General features: G+C 38.2%; 1 protein-coding gene across 15 annotated transcripts in view; it reads left to right on the forward strand.

Annotated features, from left to right (window-relative positions):
- ENOX2 (ecto-NOX disulfide-thiol exchanger 2) overlaps nt 1-20,901 on the forward strand; it is a 279,817-nt gene that overhangs the window by 65,689 nt on the left and 193,227 nt on the right. For 6 of the 15 annotated variants that reach the window (XM_073879143.1, XM_073879139.1, XM_073879138.1 and 3 more), the window contains exon 3: nt 7,573-7,657. The exons of the other annotated variants lie outside the window; for them this stretch is intronic. The gene's annotated coding sequence lies outside the window, so the exon portion shown is untranslated. The remainder of the gene's footprint in view (nt 1-7,572; nt 7,658-20,901) is intronic. 15 annotated transcript variants of the gene reach the window in all.

The following is a 20,901-nucleotide window of genomic DNA, read 5'->3' on the forward strand; positions in this document are numbered from 1 at the left end:
GCTTTATTTCTGTTACTATGTAGATTAGCTATTGGCACAGATGAAGTATAAGTTAACGCCCTGGCCCATCAAATGGAGAGAAGCCATATCAAGGGTTTGTTGCAAAAACAAATTTAGAAATCACTGGACAAGGTCAAAAGAAATCCATTAATGAAAATTGATTAGCCTCCAGGGTTCTCTTTTCTAATAATTGCAACAGTTTATAATCCAAATGAATTTAGTACCCACTTTCAAATTCCAACTCTTTCACTTTATCTTAATAATTCCTTGCATTAACTTGCCATATGGTTCTTCCCTTTCCAATCTTATGATAATGTCATTTGTCTATTCATTCAGACACCTTTGTATTTCTAATATTGGCCAATTACAAAAGCCATCTGTGATTCATGTAGCATTCTCACCTAGAGCACAAAGGGTTTTATTTAATTTAAAAATACAAATGTACCATGCCATGAGGAAAATAACAGCTAACTAACCCTTTCTCTCTCTCTCTCCCTCAGCCCTCCTTTACCTTTCTTTGGCTACCTTTCTAAAATATTTTATGAGAAAAATGAGCTCTTTAGGAATTCCATTACTGTCAGTGATAGAAGTGAGAAGACACTATCATTATCCTTTGCTCAATGGCTCTTGAGAGAACTGGAAAGGCAGCTAGGAGTATGGCTTATCACTACTTCCTATGGCAGAGATGACAGCGGGTTGTCACCTGGGAAGGTAAAGGGGCAGAGAGAAGCTAGTCAAGAGCTACTCTGGAGAAATACAAACATAAAAACTTAAGACTTTCAATCAGTTGCTCCTCAAACTGGCTGGAATCCCTGTAAAAAGCCAACTGAGTCTTTAAATGTGTCCCTTCTTTCTGGAGACTCACTAATCAATTTGACATTGTGTATTGTACAAAGGATCAAAAATTAGGGTCCATCTACACTGATTGTGATCCAATGTGTCTTGCCAAAGTTATGTGAAGTTTTTATAAAATCCCCAAATGGTCAGTCCCCTAGAGAAGGGAATTCACTAACTGTGGTCTACTTATGTTTCACAGCTAGCCTGTCTCTCAATTTAACTTTACTAAAAGCACCAGTGATATTTCAGAAACAATGTATGAGGCTTATATTATTAGAACCATTTTTACTGACCTAACTGAGGCCTTTGATTTAGTCACCCATAAACACTTTCTTCAGAAATTTCATGATTCTGGGCTTAGCAGTGACCCTGTAAAATGGTTTTCTCTCCATTTAGTTCTTGCCAACTTAGCCTCGACCTGGAGGTCCAAAATACTTGCAGACTGTCATCTTTAGTGAAGATTAACTGAAGCCTCTCTTTGGCTAATGGTGAAGGAGAGTTCAAAGACTGTGCTGGCAGCACCATTTGCAATCACAAAAAGGTGTTCCTTTTGAAATCCTCTCCCTCTTTCTAGCAGGTCTGCTTATGTCAGGGGTATACTTTTTAGCAGAATCTATTCCTCAAGTTGCTTTCAGTGTACATTATCCCCAAAGGCGAAACATTCGTGGTAATACATATGACATAACTTATATCAGTAGAGTAATAGAATGGCAGGGCTAAATGGGATGCTATAGAACTTCTAGCTTGATATCCTTATTATAAAATGGGGAAACTGAAGCCCAGAGATGTTGAGTGACTCATCTGAAGCCATACAACTAATTAGTGTCAGAGCCTAGAGTAGAACCCAGGTCTCAGGACTCCTGATCAAGTGCTTTTTCTGCTAGGTCATGATGCTTCATGCCTAGCTATTTCACTTAGGATTTATCTGTTATAAATATACATATAAGTATATATTATATATATATATATTATAAGTATATATTATATTTAAGTATATATTATATAGATATGTCTGTTATATATTCCATGAGTGGCAACATAACCCAGCAGGTAAGAGTAGATCTGGGTCTGAATTTTATCTCTTATTACTTGTATGAATTTACACTTCTAACTTAATCTCTGAGCTTCAGTTGCATCATCTGTAAAACTGAAATAATAACACCCACCTGTTAAAATTATGGTGAGAATCAAATGAGAAAATGTATATAAAGCACTTTGCATAGTACCCTAAACTTAGTAAACTCTCAGTGAATGGTTGCTATTTTTATTATATAGCTTTTTTCCACATAACTCATTCAGTTCTCCCTCCCTACTCCCAAAGATGAGAATTCTCTTGAAAATCTTAATTTTATTAAACTAGTATGCAAATGTGTTAAATGCAGCAAAATTGTTTTAGCTAACCTGAGTCTAGTGTATCAAGTTTTTGCTAAGTTAATTGCAACCTAATTTGGTTCTGTTCAGTATCACATCTATTTCCACAAACAGGAAATTGTCTTTTCTAGATTTTGATTGGCAGGAATGGTCTTATAAACTTTATTGAATTACATTAGTGTTGCTCTGTGGTAGAGGAGACACTTTCGTTATAAGCCTCTGTTCCTAGGTGCTTATCTTTTTCATAAAATTACTGTTTGGACTGAAATATTTTCAACTTGTTTTCTATTTCATTTGGGATGGAAAAAATTGGAGGGTAGGAAAAATGGGGACATTTCTTATAACATTTTATTTGACTACTGAGTAATCACATTTTAAGATTTTCCTGTTTGCTCCTGTGGTTTCAAAATGTTAAATCCCCATAAGAACCCAGAAACACACAGCACAATTATTTTAAAGAACAGCTTGCAGAAATTCCACAGGAAGCAACCGTGTATATATGAGATCAGAGTCTTATGAAGACATGGTACCTGGCCCCAGAAGCTTTCTTTTTCAAGTTATCTTTGACAATCCAGATTTTTTTTAACAAATAGATTTATTTAAATTGGGCTGTGCTGTTTCATATTCCCAACTATCTTCCTTTCTCAACTTGGTTGAGAAATATTTGTCAGGAAAAAATAGAGGTACAAAGTAAACGAAAAGAAAAGGTTACAGAATAAAGGAAAACAAGGATTCGTACATGGAGCTGGAGGCTCAACTAAGACGCTAAGGAAAGGCTAATCAGAGATTCCCAAGATGAGAAGCCAGAGCCCAGTGAATACCCTGGTGATTTTGGTCAAATTGATGTCACTGGGATCTAAGAAAGATGGGGTCCCACTGCAGGGAGAGCTCTGTTCATTAGAGATAGTCACAACTACCGGGAGTGTGCCTGAGGACCTGAGAGGGCAGTGGAGGCAGCTGAAAGAGAGCAAGCATTTAGGCTGGACCTAGGAGTAGAAGTGGAGTACAGAAACAGCAGAAGCAGCAAGAACACATAGGTGCAAAGGTTGGGCTCTAGAGTAGAAACCAGAGAAAGGAGGAACAGGAAGGGACTGTGTAATCACTTAAAGCAGTATTAAGCTACGTGGTTATTGCAAAATTGACTGCAACTTACCTTAACAACCCCCATTTAAATTGTAAACTCCATCAGAGTAGGACTGATCATCTGTTTGTATACTGCTATATCCCCAGCACCAAGAGCCATTCTTGGCTCACAGTAGGTCCTCGCTAAATATTTGTTGAATGAATGAATGAATGATCTGTATAGAAATTTAAGCTTTCCTCCTACCAGAGTAAAGATCATTATATATGTGACCTGCCTGATTGTGCTGCATTGGAGTAATGGGGAGGAAAAGGTAAAGAAGGACCTTAAACCCAAGATGTAAAGCAAATGGCAGTGGAGACCCAGGCTCAGGGCAGGGATGGTTTGGAGGGCTCCCTTTAGAGAGGGTTCCATTTGCCTTAGTTACTCAGAACAAAATTGTCCTCATTTTTCAGATCTCCTTTCCCTGGGTCCTGGGCTGTGCTATGCTGGGATTAGAAAAGAGGGAGGCCAAAGTCAGGTTGTCCTGAGGAAGAGGCTCCTCATTTGATATCTTACCTGCTATGGACAGCCTATGATTGCTGTTCCATTGCCTGATTAAAAACAAAAAAGGAACAGCCTTAGAAATCAGAAAGCCTTCTCTCCAGTTACTCTCTCAAGCTCATTTGAACCTATGCAACCCCTCTATGGGCTTGTCATGCCAGCTTCTAGAACAGTGCCTAGCACCTGGCAGGCACTCGATAAATATTTGTTGAATGAATGACCCTGCCTGGTTATTGCAGTTTTGAAAGACCACCAAGTATGCTGGGCCCTTTTCCATAGTCCGTTAAAGAACACAGGGCTATATCAGGATGAACAATTATGTGGAAATTGGAGAAAAGGAATGGAAAGTAATTATAATTTTATATATGCCTGAATTCTGGTGCATTTCGGGGAATCCCCTAAGCAACTCATGTGAGTTGCAACTCCAAATCAACATACAAAGCAGTTCTTTTAAACGTGCAGTGCTAAAACTCAAGAAAGTTTAACACCTCCTTTCCTTCTAGGGTGAAAAGGAAATTTTGTGCTCTCTATATGTGTCATGATATACCTGAATACTTACACTTGGGGTGAAACTGTTAAAACATTTGTGTCTTTCTTGTGTTTCTCTGGCCCATCAGTTAATAGGTTATACTTAGATATGTAATTCAAGACTTCCTCACTCCTAATCCCAAAGCATTTGAGCATAACCAACGTTTTGCTAGAAGGGGGTGGTGTGTGTAGGCAGATATGCTTTTTACAGGATGAAAGTTGGAATTTGAATCCCAAAAGGTTTATAGGCAGATTTTGGAGGTTTTGGAGGCTCCCACTCTATGCAAAATATCATGGACAATATTTTTAATACTAGGATAGATGTGTAGGATGTGAAACTAGTACAGGAAATGTAGAACAAGAACTTTTGGCAACCTTGTGCTTCCTGTCTAAAATAACTGTTAGAGAACATTAGTGGGAGGTAGTATGCTAGAGTGAATTCTATCATTTTCCTTATTAGACTCCTTATACTACTGAATTTTTCTGTATATTACAGATTTTTACTCTTATTTTTTGTTCTTAGAAAGGTCACATCCCGGGCGCCTGGGTGGCTCAGTTGGTTGGGCGACTGCCTTCGGCTCAGGTCATGATCCTGGAGTCCCGGGATCGAGTCCCACATCGGGCTCCCTGCTCAGCGGGGAGTCTGCTTCTCCCTCTGACCCTCTTCCCTCTTGAGCTTTCTATCTCTCATTCTCTCTCTCTCAAATAAATAAATAAAATCTTTAAAAAAAAAAGAAAGGTCACATCCCAACTGTGTATGTATAAGCGGATATCTATATTTAGTTTCTACCTTTAGGTACATTTGTTTACCTGAGTAAACAACTGACATGGTATTTTTCAGGCAAGACATTTATTTTGAGCACTCTAAGGTTTCTGATGGGAGTGCTGTAAACTCCAGCTCTAAATTGATGTTGAAGAATCAATAAACTACTTAGCAGAGGAATAAATGACTCAAGGTAAAAATAACCAAGTAAAATGTAACTCCTGCTTTCTGTGGAAGCATGTATAGTGAGAAGGAGCATATTTGACAAAGAGAGCCTTAAATGGTTATCATCCTCAAGGTCCTGTCCCTCATCTGGGTTAACTTTGCAGATTATTTTTTTTCTTTCATTCAGAAAGAGATCATCATGAAGGAGATCAGAACCTGCTGATTACAGTTGGGCAAAATGTTTGGGATCATGAAACCAGCCAGATTCTTTTCCCAGAGAAGTCAGAATTATTTTCCCCCATTGAGGGTATCTTTATTTGCTAGCAATGTGTTAGTGATTGTAGAGGACCTAAAGAAGAACTCTTGCCTTCTTGACTTCTTCCCTTTTTTGGTTTATTCTAAGGACTCTGTCTCTCCCCATTTGATTATTGTTTCAGGTATTTTTCAATGGGATACAGGGATTAATTAATTCATTTCATAATTCAGCAAAAATGTATTGAGCACCTGCTTGGTGCCAGATACTCTGTTAGATATTCTAAATACAACAGTAAAATATATATATACCAAGGTCCCTGCCCCCTTGAGCATTGAACTTTGAGGCAGACAAGTGAACAGAAATAAATGAGTACATATATAAAATTCTTACTGATGGTGGTAAGTGCGAGGACAGACAGCTACAGATAAGAAAAAAAATGGCAGAACCTACTTAGATATCATGGAAGGAAGGTTTCTTTGAAAAGATGCATTTCAAGCTGAGGTATGATGAAGAGAAGGCGTCTGTCACACAAATAGCCTGGGAAACAGCAAGCACAGGTTAAGTCAAGAAAGGCTGGGTGTGTTGCAGGAATGGAGGGAAACCCACCATAGTTAAGTGAAAGGGAATATGGCATGAAATAAGGTTGGGAGAGGTAAATGGTGCCACGTCATGCAAGGTTTATAGGCCTTAAGAAGTTTGGATTTTATTCTAAAAGCGATGGGAATCCATAGAAAGGTTTTAAGCATAGGAATCATATGAATTGTTTTATATTTTCTGTAAAGACTACTTTGGCTGCATGTGGAGAGTGAGTGAAAGGTGGACAAAATGGAAGCACAACAGCTAATTAGGCTATTTATTGCAGGAGTCTAGGTAAGAGAAAATGCTGACTTGGATAAAAATGATGTTAGCAATGGGGCACCTGGGTGGCTCAGTCGGTTGAGCATCTGACTCTTGATTTCAGCTCAGGTCATGATCTCAGGGTCGTGAGATCAAGCCCTGAGTTGGGCTCCGTGCTCTGTGGGGAGTCTGCTCAAGATTCTCTCTCTCCCTCTCCCTCTTCCTCTCCCCCCTGCTTGCTCTCTCTCTCTCAGATAAATAAATAAATCTTTTTTTAAAAATGATGTTAGCAAAGATGAAGAGAAATGGAGAAATTCAACATGGATTCTGAAGTTAGAATCAAAAGGCAGGATTTACTGATGGTTGGGAAATCGGAAATGTTGAAAGAGTAGAAGTCAAGGCTGATATCCAGTAGAAAGGGGAAAAGTGATGATGCAGAAGAAAAGGAGTATCAGCAGGAGCAAAGTCTTTGAGCAGGTAAGAGATGATGGCATTGGGGGACACTCCTTCCGTTTCAACAAGACAGAAGAGAAAGAATAGATAAAGATGTAGGTCAGTGTGTAGATTTGGTGCTGGGAAGATGAGAGAGCTCTTTCCGATAGCTTTTGTTTTCTCCACAAAGTATGAGAAAGTCAGCTAAAAGCAGGAAGTGGGAGAGGAGTGGGAAAGATGTGGAAGGATTGAGGAGACAGGTGAAGATATATCATGGTCACTTTGAAGAATGGGAAAATAAGTTTAATGCAGAAGTAGCATTTCAGGGCAGAGATGAGTGCTCAATTGAGGCTTGTGATCATGAATACTTGACATGAAAGTAAAGCCCATCAGCTCAGCTATGTGAATTTTCTGCAGTCATGTTCAGTAGCTCAGGTGCAGGCCCACAAAAGATAGCTTAACTGAATTCAACTCCTGTTTTGCCATATGAATGTATCTGGGAGAGCATAATGTGGGAGAATGGAACGAACATGTGACTAAGGTTGAGAGAGGACCTGGGCTGTAATGCAGTCTCAAGCTACTTGCAAACCATGTGACTTTAGGCAAGTCCTTTAAGCTTGCTCTGCCTCCCTTTTCTCATTGGAAAGATAAGAAGTTTGGACCAAATAATCTTGAAGGTTCTTTCTGGCTCTAAAACCGTGTGATTACTTTTTTTCCTTGGAAAAATTCCTAATCTCAACCAATTTCTCATTAATATAGTGTTGTGATTAAGCGTGTATACTCTGGAGCCAGACCGCTTGGATTTGGATTCTAGCTCCACCACTTCCCAACTGTGTGACCTTGAGTAAGTCATTTTACCTTTCAGTGCCAGTTTTTTCATCTTTGCAATGGGCATTAAAATACCACATATTTTACTTAGTAGGGTTGCTGTAAGGATTAAATGAGTCAATGCATGTGACACTCTTAGAACAGCGCCTGTACTGTGCCCTCAACAAATGTTAGCCATTACCCCCAATAAGTTCTAGTTCTACATCATCCCTTCAGCCATAAAATGTCTGAAAGCTTGGAATCTCTTCTGCTTGCAGGGATGCATACCACCTGACATCATATTTAGAGTACATCATTTTGTTTCAGGTTGGCAGTATGGCACAGAAAAATGATTCTGGGACCAGATGAGCCTTAGTTTAAATCCTGAGCTTGCCATTTACTTAGCTGTGAGATCTTGGGTAAATAAATTAATGAGCTGATATTCAAATTCCTCTTCTACAAAATGAGAACAATAGAAATATTTATCTGATAGTTTGTGGGAGAAAATGAAATGAGATAGTGCATGATAGCGTACGTGATAGTATAGGGCTTGGCATACGGTAGGCATTTAATCAAAGCAATTATTATGATTATGGTACCCTGCCCTAATATTTACCTTGTTATGTCAGTTCTTGAGGAATAGGCAACTTTTGTCCCTGTTACTTGTTATTTTCCTGAAGTACAGAGGAGCAAAAAGTAGCCCATCGGAGAGAAAGACCTGAAAGAAAAAGCAGTGTCAGCGAGTACATTAGAGACAGGGTAAAGCTGGAAGGGCTAGAATAAAGGGGTACTCATTGTTATTTGTTACAATAAATATTGTAAACACATAGATTTCTTTTTAACATTGAAATCTTCCTTTAGAATTTGAATATTGTCTGCCAGTGGGAACAGGTTACTAGAGCCCAAGAAAATAGTATGCCTGATCTCCTCCACTCTGTCTGAGAAGGTCACCATTGCCTTTCACTTCTGGACAATGACACCTTCCACGGATCCCTGCTGCTCAAGCTCCAGGGAAGTGGCTGTTCCTGTGAGGTCCTTGAGCTCCTTGATAGAAAGGTATCATGTGAGGCTGAAAGTGTGATAAAATCTCATTCATATCTGACCCTCAGAAAACTGCTTTGGAAGCAGCACCTACTTTGCTTCCTATATTTGAAAACAGCCTACTGAGTTGTATTGATTTTTTTTTTTTTTTAAGGAAAAGAAGCATGGAGGAGGGTAGTTCATTCCAATGCTTTCGTGTACCAGTATTCAAACCAGTATTCATTTATAAGGCTCAAAAAGGAGCTCAATTAATATCGATGTTTTAATCTGAATGTTATTTTCTACATGCAATTAATTACGAAGATGAATCACACTCAACTTTTTTTCTTATCAATTATAGTTCAGAAAAATATCATATTTAATTCTTCTAGCTGAAATCTTGGTCATTCTCGTTAAATGCATTTCATCTTATCAGCCTGCTGATTCCTTCTACTGAACTGAATGACCAATGTTAATGCAAGACTTTACCAACTTAAACAAAAAGTAAACTTCCATCCCAGTCCTAATATCCCCTTGTATATGCTAATTAAATAAGTAACTTAAACTCAGAAGCTAAATTTCCTTTACGAGAGCAGGCAAAAAGCATCTTAGTCACTATGAATTAAGGGCTTTCTTTCTGTCTCAGATATTTGCTTATATCTCTTGCTCCAGCTCTAGAAAGATTGTGATAGTACTTGTGATCTTACTGGAATACACCATTCTAGTGGCTGGAGCATCAGCTTGGCTATTGTGATACCATTTGCAGTTGGGCAAGTTCACTTCACTTCTCAATCCATTTCCCCTTCAGAAAAATCACAATGATAATATCTGTCCTTATCTATTTTGCTTGGAGGTTGTAAGAATAAATGAAACATGGATGGAAACAGTTTGAGCATAAATACATAAATCTGAAAAATTACGACTCCTCAGGAATTATTTAGGCATACTTGTATTTGTGCTCTTAGAAAGTCCCTCCCTCTCCATAAACAGATGCATTGTATACTCCATCACCATCACATTTAAAGAAACACACAGACACAGACCCTCATGTTATCTAATATATTCTTAAAAAATGGTTACCTTGCACTGTGTAGAATTTGATCAACACATTAATATACTTATATCTGCCTATCTATGCATCCATCCATCCACCCATTGATATATTCAGCAAGTATTTGTCAAGTTCCTACTATGTGCCAGGTACTGTGCTTTGCTGGATGAAAATTTTTAAGAATCAAGACGGGGCTGAGTTATGGTCTAGTAAGGGAGACAACAGAAAGTTAAAATAAAGTTTAAGTACTATCATGGGTGATTGTCAGAGTATAATAGAATACCAAGCAGGAGTACAGAACCTGAGATGTGGAGGGTAGAGAAGATGGAAAGACTTCCCATGGAAGTGATAGCAAAGGCCCTAAGAATGAGTCATCGTGGCCTCATAAAGATGAGGAGGAAAGAGTATTCCAGAGGGGACAGTATCACTGCACAGGCTCTGCAGCATTTTGGAGTGTGTATCCACATTGAGAAATCAGCCCATTTATAGGTACCTCTACCTAAATTTGGAGGAAACTCATGGCTTTTCAAACCTTGTAGATTATTGGCTCTGTTCCTGGATACACCATATAAATGAAATCCTGCCTTAGCATGAACTGATTTTGCTCTTTGATTACTTTTTTAACTCCTAAAAGTCAAGTTCTCAATTTCAAATGTTTTATCAGGGCCTTCTTATGGTTCTGGGTGTTGTTTATTTTGGTTATCACAATTGCAGATAATTGCACATTTGCATTTAACATAAATTTAAATGCTTTTAATGAGTTTCTGCATTTTGGCTGGGTTAATTAGTTTATTAGTAGGGAATTGTGTCCACCAACACAAATCTGTTTTATCTATATAAGCCCCAGCAAGTGTGTATAATTTTCTGATATTAGCATAGGTTCAGAAGTCACTTATCTATGTGATTTAGATAGTAACCATTTATTTATAAACCATTTCTTAGACCATGTAAATCACTTTCTAAAATCAGTTGAAGTCATTTCCCTCCCAAACGTTCTAGGATTGTCTTCTTCACTGAGCTCTGGCTACTAAAGAATTTTCAGCTGTGTATGTTTGAACTATTTCTTGTTGACTTTTAAGAATTTTTCTATACAATTTCAAAGCATCAGGCTGCTGCCTTGTGTTTTCCTCAAGCTAAAAACCGTTCACCCTCTCAATTAATGTCTGGACTAATGCAAGCACGTCATAGTTCACCTGAAAGTAAAGAACACGGTGGGTAAACAACAATAGGGCAGAGTGAGTCATCTCACTGGCTTGAATACGGAGGTAATGTCTGCAGATGCTATTGCTTTTTGAGGAACAACAAATGAATGACTTAAAATGTGATCCTGGTATGCACTTGACAGTGTACATAATGAAGGTTTATGATATGTAATTACATATGCTTATCTCTGTATGGGACTTTACTTAAAATAAAAAGGGCACCTAAGCCCAACTCTCTTTCAGTTTGGCATGCAAAAGCTGATGGGTGACAAAATAGGGCTCAGAGTTGACATAATTTCTACCATATGGGTAACTTTAGTTTTTGATCAAAGTGAACATCGATAGTTGTAAAGGAAATGTACTTCTCTATTCTTTTATAAAAGTATTGTATTGTGAAAAACTTCAAATACAGAGAAGAACATGGTATATACAGTTATACCCACCATACAGATTTACCAAACATTAATATTTTCTGTATTTGTTTTCAGTCCTTTAAGGATACAAATATGGTTGAGCAGTTGATGCTTACTTTGTGCCCCTCCCTGATCACATTTTCCTTCCTTCCTCCCCAGCAGAACTACCATCCTGAAGTTGGTATGATATGAGTCTTTCCCATCCATGTATTTGTACAAATGTATGCACCTAGAAACAGTATTTGGCAGTTTTAGCATTTACAAAATTTGTATCATACTATACATATCATTAAGCAACTTGCATTTTTCACTCAATATTAATATTTCTGAGATTTCTCTGTCTTGATGTACATACATGCCTATTCATTTTAACAGCTGTAGAGTATTTCATTTTATGAATGACTGTTTCTCAATGCATTTATCCATGTCCTTGTTGATAAATTTTGTAGGTTTTTTTCTCATTTTTCACTATTCCAAAAAGTACTCCACCATTGTACATGTCTCCTGTGTATGTGTGAGATTTTCACCTTGAAGTGACATTACTGGGTTGCAGAGCATATGCATCTGTCAACTTTATAAGACACACCCAAGTTATTCTTCAAAGTTGTCATGCTACCGTCTTACAGCTTGGGCTGCTATAACAAGTACCATAGATTGGGGAGCTTATAAACAACAGAAATTTATGTCTCACAGTTCTGGAGATTGGAACTCTGAGATCAGGGTGCCAGCATGGTCAGGTTCTGGTAAGGGCTGTCTTCCAAGTTTCAGATTGCCGACTTATGGTATCCACATACGGTAAAAAAGAGGACTAGAGAGCTTAGAGGGGCCTCTTTTATAAGGACACTAATCCCTTTCATGAGGGCTCTACCCTCATGACCTAATCACCGCCCAGAGGCCTCACCTCCTAATACTAACACATTGGGGGAGGGGAGGGATTTCAACCTATAAATTTTTGGGGGACACAAAACATTCAGTTCATAACAACTACTTTATACTTTCTACAAGTGGTAGAGGAAGGTTCCTGTTTCTCCACATCCTTGAGCACTCAGTATTGTCATTTAAAACATTTTGCCAATTTTCTGGGTAAGAAATGATGTCTCACTGTGTTTTAATGTGCATTTTCTTGTTTACTAGTGAAGTTTAATATCTTTCCATGTGTTTATTGGCCATATAGGTTTTCTCTTCTATGAATTGCCTATTCATATCATCTGCCCATTATACTATTTGGTTGTTAGTCTTTTTATTATTGATTTGAAGGAGGTTATTCTGCATACTAATTCCTTTGCTTTGTAAATATCATCTCCCAGCCTATGGCTTGTCTTTTAACTTTGCTTATGCTGCCTGTGTTGAACAGATGTTTATTATTTTAATTAACTACAATTTATCAAGGTCCCTATGCTTTAAATATAAAACTGTGGAAAAAAGTAATCATTCCCATACAATCTAGAGTCCTCATTAAATTAAAATGAAGCAGCTTGAAGTAAGACATAAGATTGTATTGCTATGGCTTCATATAACATAAACTGGTTATCTAGAAATGCACAGGAGTTGCCATCACTAAAAATATAACTTCAACAGACCATTAAAGAAAGTACGGAAACTTATACAAGAAGAGGGGTGCCTGGGTGGCTCAGTCGGTTGAGCTTCTGACTCCTGGTTTCGGCTCAGGTCATGATCTCAGGGTCATGAGATCGAGCCCCACATAGGGCTCCATGCTCAGCAGAGTCTGCTTGAGATTCTCTCCCTCTGCCCCTCCCCCCACTCTTGAATGCTCACTCTCTCTCTAAAATAAATAAATGAATCTTTAAAAAAAGTTATATAAGATGGAAAAGCTCTAGAGATTTGCTGTACAAGAATGTGCGTATTGTACACTAAGTAACAATACTGTCTTGTACATTGAAAAATTTGTTGAGAAGGTGGATCTTATGTTACATATTTTCTTGCCATAATAAAAAAAGAAACTAAATCATTCAGTACAAAAAAAAGTAATTTCATAGGAAATATAAGTGTTACCTCCTTTATCAATAACTATATTCCTTGGACAAGTCATTTCACTTGTCTTCTAATTTTTTTCATATGTAAAGTGAGGAAATTATGTCATCTCTATGTCCTATTCCAGCTCTAAAGGATCTATGGTATATGGAATGGTTTGGATGTATTCTAATGATTTCAAACATTCATTAAGAATTTTCCCAATTTCAGGAGCACCTGGGTGGCTCAGTCAGTTGAGCATCTGCCTTCAGCTCCAGTCATGGTCCCGGGGTCCTGGGATCGGGCAACGTCAGCCTCCCCGCTCAGCAGCGAGTCTGCTTGTCCAGCTCCTTCTGCCCCCCTCCCCCTACTCATGCTCTCTCTCTCACGTGCGCTCTCTTTCTCTCTCAAATAAATGAAAAATAAAATATTTTCTTAAAAAAGATTTTTCCCAATTTCAGACATGCAGATTTTTAAGAGCTCTACTAGTATTTCTTGGAGGCCTCCTAGTACACATCTGTACTCCCTTTTGAGCCTTGGGGCCATCGATAGTGCTAAAACAATTCCCACGAATGCTCTTAGAAGACCCAATCTAAGAGAAGCAAGAAGAATGAAGAACAACAAGTTGTAGAAGATCAGAAAGGGAAGAGGGAGTGAAGATAGGTGTTTGGCCTTGGTACTGATGTATAATACCAAAGGAATAGGTTGTTTGGTGTCTTGTGTTCCAAAAGTCTGAAAAATACCTTTACTTTGATTAAAAAAAAAAAAAGAGGTCTACCATATGGAGGTAAACTGATCACATATGTGGATCTTGGTCAAATGCATCCATCAGCAGTATCTGCCTTAGAAAGCACTTCTCTTGCCAGTTTAAAGATGACTGTTATCATGGCTACTGATCTCTGTTGGCAAATGAATGCCTTTTGCACCCTGCTTCCATGTGAAAACTATCCCTTGATTTACAGTCAAAGCCATTACTCGATTTTTTTTTATCTGACTGTGCTGTGCATACTCTGGGTCCAAATTCTGGCTCAGAAACAACCATCTTGGGGTGCCTGGGTGGCTCGATCGGTTAAGTGTCTGGCTTCAGCTCAGGTCATGATCTCAGCGTCCTGAGATCGAGCCCTACATCAGGCTCCCTGCTCAGTGGGAAATCTACTTCTCCTTCTCTCTCTGCCCCTCCCCCTGTTCATGCTCTCAGTCTCTATCTCTATCTCTCTCTCTCAAATAAAGAAATAAAATATTTTTTAAAAAATAGAAACAACCATCTTATCCCTAAGGTCCTGCCATACCCCAACACTGTCTTAGGTGCATCTTTAAATCATCCCTCTACTTTCCATTGTCCAATTTCTTTTTCCTGATTATCTTTCCATTTCACATTTTTTTCTGCCCCTTTGTCTATGTCAGTAGCCTGGTTTCGTTAAGAGAATCTTAGTGTGGCTGGTATTCTTGTGTAAGACTTCTCGGTGATGGGGCATCTGGATGGCTCAGTCAGTTAAGTGTCTGACTCTTGGTTTTGGCTCAGGTCATGATCTCAGAGTTGTGAGATCAAGCCCCATGTCGGGCTCCACACTCAGAGGAGAGTCTGCTTGAGATTCTTTCCCCCTTCCTCTCACTCCCCCTCCCCCTGTGCTCTCTCTCTGTCTCTCAAATAAATAAATAAATAAATATCAAAAAAGACTTCTTGGTGTTGCTAATGAAACTATGCAAGAAGTCAGATAGCATCCAAGTCTCATAGCAAAATAAAACAATAGGCATGGCTGTTCTGCTTCTTAGTACACTTTTACATTATACTCAAGCCCCACAAGACCACTAACTTTTCCTTGAATTTACTTTCATACTCTGCATTCTGTGCCTCTGCTCCAGTGATCCCTTTTGCCTGAAATACTCTCCTCTCTTGGTCCTTCTTCCCATCTGCTTTACTTATTCTTTAAGAACCAGCTCAAATATGACTTACTGAAGAGGTCATGGAAGAATTATTTACTCCATTTTTGACCTCTTTGTTTATACTCATCACATTGTATTATGTCTACTTGTTTACATCTGTTTTGCAGGTTCCCCAAACACACACACACACACACACACACACACACACACACACACACACACACTATACACATTCTGTAAACTTCTTGTGTAGGTGGAGACTTAATTTTCATTTGTAATAAAAATGTGCCCCATTCCTAATGAGAACTATAATCTTCCTTGTAAACTGTTCTACCCATAATTTTAATACATAAAGAATGAAAAGAGGGGCACAAATACAAGGAGTGACTTGGTTGTGGGAATCAAAACAAACTTCATGTTAGTCCAGTCCAAGTGGTATAAAGCTTATACCATAAGGAGAAAATAAAAAACAGCATTCTTGGACATATGCCTTGGCCTTATTTAAAGGACCATGAAAGAGTGAATTTTCACTTCTACTCCAGTAGAACCCAGTTCTATAGCAGTGACGCCAATCTCGGCAAGTGTGGAACTAGAATCATTACTTTTGGTAGTGTACTGTCAACTTTCTTTGTGACAGTGTTATAGATGCTATCTGAAGTGGGTATTCCAGCATCAACTCTTGTTAAAATTGTGGTGACTGGTTCATTGTGTTTTCAACAGCTGCACATAAATCAACTCCTTCTCTGTAATGGAATGGCTAGGGCAGCTACCAACAAAGATGAAACAATTGTAATTTTCTGGAGTCTTTAGGTAACGAAAGCAGTATGGCTCTGTTAATAAACTTAATAAAACTCTCATGAATATTGTCACTTGCTCCTTTTGTCACTTTTATCACCATTTCTTGTTGGTCAGTAGGGACATAACAATTTACTTCCAGGACAAAGGATTTTGAAAAATATATTGACTAGCCGTAGTGAATTAGAAACAACTAAAAACCTACTGATCTTTATATCATACACCAGGGCAATTGGGAGCCTACCATGAATGGGTACTCTATGGTGTGCTGAGAGATATGAAATTGGTAGTTTAGTCTCTTCTTCTGTGAAGTGAGCAACAATAGACAAAATGAAGACCTATACATTCCACAGCTCAGTAAGGTGATAGAAATCAACTGCTTGGAGAATACAAATCAAGGAGAGGTCCTTATGATACACGTTATTCCCAGAAAGCTTTTTTTGTCTTGTTAGGCTATTTACTATCCCACCCAAATCGTATTTGCCAGTTTGGGGTCTACCGTTCCTGCCACAATGAGTTGCAGATATCTGAGAACTTTGAAGATGTTACAAATTTTGAAATTTCTTTCCAAATTGAATATGCCCCCCTTTATACCTAATTGGTGGTGATTTTATGCACATTTTGTTTGTTTGTTCCAGCTTTATGGCTAAATAGGACCTGCTGTCCTATTAATTCAGTAGACTAGACCCATTTTCTAAACTGTTCACATATACAACTCACCTACTCATATTCTATCCCATTCCTCCTTACATCTCAAGATTAGAAAGGGCCATGTCAAGAAGTCTTAGTTTTTTGTTGTCCAAACTCTTAAAAAAAATAAGTAGAGGACAAGAGACAACAAATGCTTCTTAGAACATTAGTAGCTCAGTGCTTTTGTTAATAGGCCTAATCTAATGTACTTCCTGATTTGGACAAAGTACTTTATCACTATTTGACATATAATATATTTTACTTATTTATTTTGTTTATTTTCTATATCTGCTACTAGAATGTGAGCTCCATGAGGGCAGGGATTTTTACCTGTTTGGTCACTGTTGTATTTCCAGAGCCTAGCATGTAATAACTGCTCAGTAAATATTGGTTAATTGAATGAAAGCAAAGTTACTCATGAGGCCAGCATTAGCTCATGTACCAAAGGTAACTACAAGCAAGGAAGAGTGAGTAAAAGGTAACTCATTTTTACTGAGTATTTTGCTCAGTATCAGATCTTCTGTTGACTCTCTTTTACTTGGATTATCTCAAAAGTTGTATAAAGTAGACAATATCCCCATTTACTGATAAAGAAAATAATGTTCCGGGAGTTAATTGTCTTGCCCAAAGTCACACCATCAGTAAGTGGCAGACAGGATTGTTATGCTAGAGTTTGTCTCCAGAGCCTTTGTTCTTCTACCACACCACTCTGATCTGGGAAGTCCAGGAGAGCATTTATCTATAATACAAACTGCTGCCACTTAAGTTGTAATCTAAGGGAACCATATGTTCCCAAGTAGGGGTATATGATAGTCACCTTTGTTAAGGGAAGGAATTTATGGGATAGGAAATCGCTTTGGATGACACCTATAGAGGGGATATGAATCTCAGCTGCTCCCATGAGGAGTTCTGTCAATAAGGAGGCTGGAGTCTAATCTGGATCTCCCTCCCATTAGTGAGCCATCACTTCCCCTCTCCATCACCCGAGTTCTCAGCAAAATGGCAGTGAGGGGGTGGTTAGTCCAAGTGACTGCCACAGTCCCTCCCAACTCCAAGACTTCTTTGACTATGAATGAATGGAAGGTATAACAATTTAACAGGCATTGTTTATTTTCATAGTGGGAGCTCAAATGACTTTCCAAATGTTACTTTTCCCATTAAGTCTTACTGAAAGGTCCCTCTCCCAGAACGTAATAATGATAATTGGCCCATCATTTTTTAAACACCCTACAAAATTTTCATCAACTCTATTCCAAACTTCACAGTGACTGAACACTGACTATCTTATGCTTTCAACTCACAGGCCTTATGTTACCAAAATACATGGCTATATTAATATTCACAGTGACTTTTTGCTTCCTTATTGGAAAGTAAATGATCTTATCAACTACTTTGGAATGTAGCTATAGGACTCTTTGCATATGAGCAAATGTAGTTAGGGGAGGTAGTGTAATATGTTCATTCATTCATTCAGTCAACAAATATTAATTACATTTGTGTCAGGCACTGTGTTAGGTGCTAGAATACTAAATTTGCAGTCTTTAGACCAGTTCAATGCCTTATAAACTATATTGGGCAAGTTAATATCTTTAAATCCCAATTTTCTCATTTTTAAAAGGAAGTAATAATAATTGCTCTACCTACTCCAACCCCCAGAGTTATAAAAATTAAATATGAAATGGTACAAAAATACTTTTTTAAATTATAAGGCCCTATTTAGTATTAGTAGTTTTTTTCTCGGACTCCATGTGTAGGATTTTAATTAATGAGATTCTTTTAGTCCTTGGACCCCATTAGGATATTTCAGAATACAAATCATGAACATGAACTCAGTTCGTTGATTTACCCAAAATATCTTAGTGAGTCATTGGTAATTCTAGAAGCAGAACTCTAGCTCTACTAATGATTAAAGTTAAATTGTAGTACCCCTTGCTGATTTGGAAAGACTTCTTTAAAAAATCCTTATGATGCTTGTTCATATTTTAACATTCTATGGATCACTCATTTCTCTTCTTTTCCACAGGAATTTATAGAAATATTTATGCAATCATGCATTCCTTATTTGTTTTAAATTAGTTTGTATGGGTGTTAAATGTATTTGAATCTGTGAAATGGAGGGTGCTTTTTCAGTGTGGCAGAGATAGCAATTCCCTACATAGTCACACAAGGGCAGTATTAACAGTAGTGATGTTCTGTAACAATAGAAATGTTTGAATGAAGTGTGCTATAGGCTGCTGCCAGGATGGGTTGTAAACTTCCCCTCTTCCCCTAACAAAGGTTAAATATTAGCCAGATTGTATATACGAAAGCAACAGCTTTGCTGGTTCTGTCTGCTGTAATCCATAGCATCCTGTATTTAAGTGATGATGCACTCAAAGACCATACCTGCCCAGTCTGGTAAAGGGAGTCACCTACAAACAGATACCAGTATGTCCATGTGAACTCTATCACTTAAGCATATTATTGCAACTGATGTGTGGCAAATTATGGGCTGCTTGTTTCTTTACAAGAAAGCCTTGGAGATAAACATTTCCAATTTGGTTTTCCTCTCTTTCCCTTCAACTGCAAGCAGGATCAATAATTGTCATCACAAAATAAAACTTGGTTTTGGGTTTTGACATTGGCATTGCTCCCTAAGTGAAGGCAACAATAACTCCATTCACTGTCTACCTCAGTTCCATGTCTCTAAGGAAATGAGAATAAGGAGTGGTAGAAAGAGAGTGAGTTATCAGGGAAAGATGTCCAGAGGATCATTATAAAATATGTCCTCAGGCATGTATTGAGTGTGGAGTGTGGTATGATGTAGTGCAGTGTATTATAATTGTGTGTGTGCATGCCTGTGCTGGGGGTGGGGGCATGGTGAGCCGACAAGATGTCATCTGCTTAGGAGAAAGAAACTGTACTTACACAACATGACTTGGAATAATTCTAAGCTAAAAGGAATTCAGGTAGAGTATGGAACGGGTAGCCAGGGTAGGAGAAAAGTGCTAATAAGTGTTGGCACGGTCACAAGGAATAGTTACTGACGCCATCTCAGACATCTTCCCTAGGAAGCTATCTTTCTCTAAGTTAAGGAATTCTGGACTATTATTTCTTACCCTTCCACCACATTCAGCTTAAATTTCTCCCAGAAGTGCTAACTTTTTCCCCTTTATCGATGACATTATTTGTAGAAAGAACATTTTTGAAAATATGGAAAAGTAGTTTTGAAGTCCAAAGCTGCCTTGAAACCATCATTGCAGTGGAACAGGCAGTTTTGCCAGGAAGTGTGAGATCTCTGGGTATTGAAGTACTAATAGTTTATGTAGTAGGGAAGATAGCAGATTTGAGAACATGGAGTTGAGAAATGAATCTGGATCTGAGTTGAGTAGCTATCACAGGAAGCCTGTTATAGACTGACATGAATTCTAAAGATGATATCAACTACTTACTGGCAGGGGATAGATTGTGCTTTTGTGCAAAGATCCCACTACATTAAGAAATGAGAAGTAAGAGGAGGAAAAAAAGCTTTAAAGCAAAATCAAAGAGAAGCATGGTAGGTGAATGCGAAGGAACGGATTCCCCTACAGCTAAAGTCTGGTACATGCATTGAGAGGGAAATCTGGTACATAATTCCTAAAAGGCAATTAGCCAACATACTGATGTTACTGGAATGTTGACTCCTAGGGAATCAACTCATTCTGCTTAATGAAACAAGAAGTACTACTTTGATTGACAACTATCTCTTCTAGTGTTCAGGGCTCCTACAAAGGTTAGCAACAACTTTGGGTGCCACAGACAAGGGAAATAAATAGAGGGACTGTCAAGAGGCTACTAACAGTGGTCCCAATACCAAAGTTTGGCCATCACTTCCCACTACCATTCCTCCAAGCAGGGGCTTAGAAAATAAACTGCAATTCTGTGTTTGAGATTCTAAAGAAAAGTATAGAGTGATGGGTCTAAGTTAGAAATAATTGAGGTTTAAGTAAATCTTGATTATTAAAGAGCTCATTATCTGGTTTGTGGATTATCCATGCCCTTGGTATTCTTTATTCTCCATTCTGCTGTCTGCCTTTTGGTAATTTTACTGCTCATTAGTTACTTTACAAGAAGGTGGGCAGGGAAGGAATAGAAGAATGACACTTTTATCAGCCAATTTTGCTACCTATTAGTGAAGATTCTGATGGGGAAGGAAACAGAAACCATGGGCCAAAATGAGAGGTTTGAGGTCTATATGAATTTCATTTTTCTTCACAGCCTCTATCTCTTGTGAAAA

Source organism: Callorhinus ursinus, unplaced genomic scaffold (genome assembly GCF_003265705.2).
Source record: "Callorhinus ursinus isolate GAN/ISIS: 27379988/994484 unplaced genomic scaffold, GSC_fseal_2.0 scaffold33, whole genome shotgun sequence".
NCBI lineage: Eukaryota > Metazoa > Chordata > Mammalia > Carnivora > Otariidae > Callorhinus > Callorhinus ursinus.